The sequence below is a fragment of the Pediculus humanus genome, genomic scaffold (assembly GCF_000006295.1).
Source record: "Pediculus humanus corporis 1103172107455 genomic scaffold, whole genome shotgun sequence".
In the NCBI taxonomy this organism is placed as follows: domain Eukaryota; kingdom Metazoa; phylum Arthropoda; class Insecta; order Psocodea; family Pediculidae; genus Pediculus; species Pediculus humanus.
Window position 1 is genome coordinate 126,431 of NW_002987075.1, and position 2,154 is coordinate 128,584.

A 2,154-nucleotide genomic window follows, 5' to 3' on the forward strand; every position below is an offset into this window, starting at 1 on the left:
AGGGAGAGAGAGAGAGAAAGAGAGAAAGAGAGGGGGGCGAGAGTGAAAATTTAAAATAAACTTTATGGATTTCAACTATTTAACCGTAAAAGTTTAGTTTTTTTTACTTTTCCATTCAGGTCATTTTATATAAGACTTCTTCTTTTTTTTTTTCTTTAAAAAAAAAAAAAAAACTTTTTCTTCTGCTTCTTCCCCCCCCCCCACACACACAAAGTTCAATAGAGAAAGCTCTTTTATATAGGAAACTTTTATTTAAAAAAAAAACAAAAATAATAAATTTTTTATTTCTTTTGTTTTCTTTTTTTCTTTTTTTTTTTTTTGAAGACATGAATTATTATTATTATTATTATTATTATTATTATTATTACTATTATTATTGTTATTATTATTATTATTATTATTATTATTTTTACTACATAAAAAAAAACCTCATCCTATATATTAATTATTAATAAAAAAATTTTTACGTGTAGACAATAAATAAAACTAAAAATTTTCAATTTCGATTTTCCCTACTTCGTCCCCTCAAAAAAAAAAAAAATATTATTATTATTATTATTATTATTATATTTTCATTATTATTATTATTACTATCGTTAATCACACGTCTCATATTATTATTATTATTATTGTTAAATTTAATGTTTAAAACGTGATTAAAAAATTTTTTTAATTCGCCGACCGACGGCGAGGACGACGTTTTTTTTTATTAATAAGTTAATTAAATTTTCCCCCCCTCCTCGTCTCTCCGTTTAATGTTTTATTAATGATAACAAAAAAAATGATAAGAAAAACCCACTTCACTTGACGTAATAACGATAATAATAATAATACTTATATAATTTTTAAATTTAAAAAAAATGACTTTTTTATATGAAAATTACGGTCAATATAATTGACCTTTAAAGAGGAACCAAAGAGGGGATGATGGGGGAATTAAATGAAAAAAATTGTTATTTAAACAAATTTGTTTAGTTGTTAATTACGTAAAAAAAATTTTTAACAATTTTTTCATTATTGATTTTTTAAGTACTACATCGAAAAAATATTTTTAAAAAAAAATTATATTTTTATTTATTTTTATCCGATAAAAACAAAAATCCGATAAAAAAAAATTTTCCTCTTCCCTCCCTCTCCCCCTAATGTTTTAAAATGATGAAAACAAACCCCCTTAACGATTTTATTTTAAATAATAAAATACGAATTAATAATAAAAAAAATATTTTAAATTGTTAGAATGAGAAAAAAAGATGACAAATAATAAATGATAAAAAAAAAACTTTTCTTTCTTTTTTCTTTTATGCATGTAACTACGTGAATAAAAAAAATAAAATTTTCCTTTTTTTTTTTTGTAAAAGGTTTATTTTAGGTCAAAAACTATTTTTTTTTTTTTTTGCAAAATAAATTTTCTTTTTTTTTATTTATATATGGGGAGGTGGATAATGGGAAAGGGTACGTGAGTGGGAGTAGGGAAAAAAGGAGGTATTTTAAGTTTTTCAATTGTGAATAATCCAAAATGGCTTTTAAAAGCTCCGCATAAGAATTTTAAAATTTTTTTTTATTTTTTATTTTTTTCATCCCTTTTAACATTTGTATTATCTGGAAAAGCAAAAAAAAATCTTTTCTTTTCTTTTTTTTTTTTTTAATATTCAGTCAAACCCACAAAAAAAAAATTTTTTCCAGAATTTTCCGAACATAACGACTGAAAAAAATCAAATGAATAATTATTATTATTATTATTATTATTATTATTATTATTACCGTTTTGTTTTAAACAATAATAAAAAAAGAAAAATATTTAGAATTAATATGGCGAATATCATTCAAAATCATTTTTTTGTTTTTTTTTTTACTAACTAAATACACGAATTGGGAGGGAAACCTTTTTTTTTTTTTTTTTTTTTAAACGAGGAAAAAAAAGAAAATAAAAGAGAGAGAGAGAGAGAAAGAGAAAGAGAGAGAGAGAGAGAGAAAGAGAAAGAGAGAGAGAGATAGAGATATAAAATAAATGTTTTTATTTTATTTTTCTTTTTGTATATTTATTTATTTATTTATTTAATATTAAATTTAAAACTTTTAATAGCTTTTAATTAACTATTAAATTTACGGAGATTTCGTCGTTCCATTTATTTTATTCATATAATAATAATAATA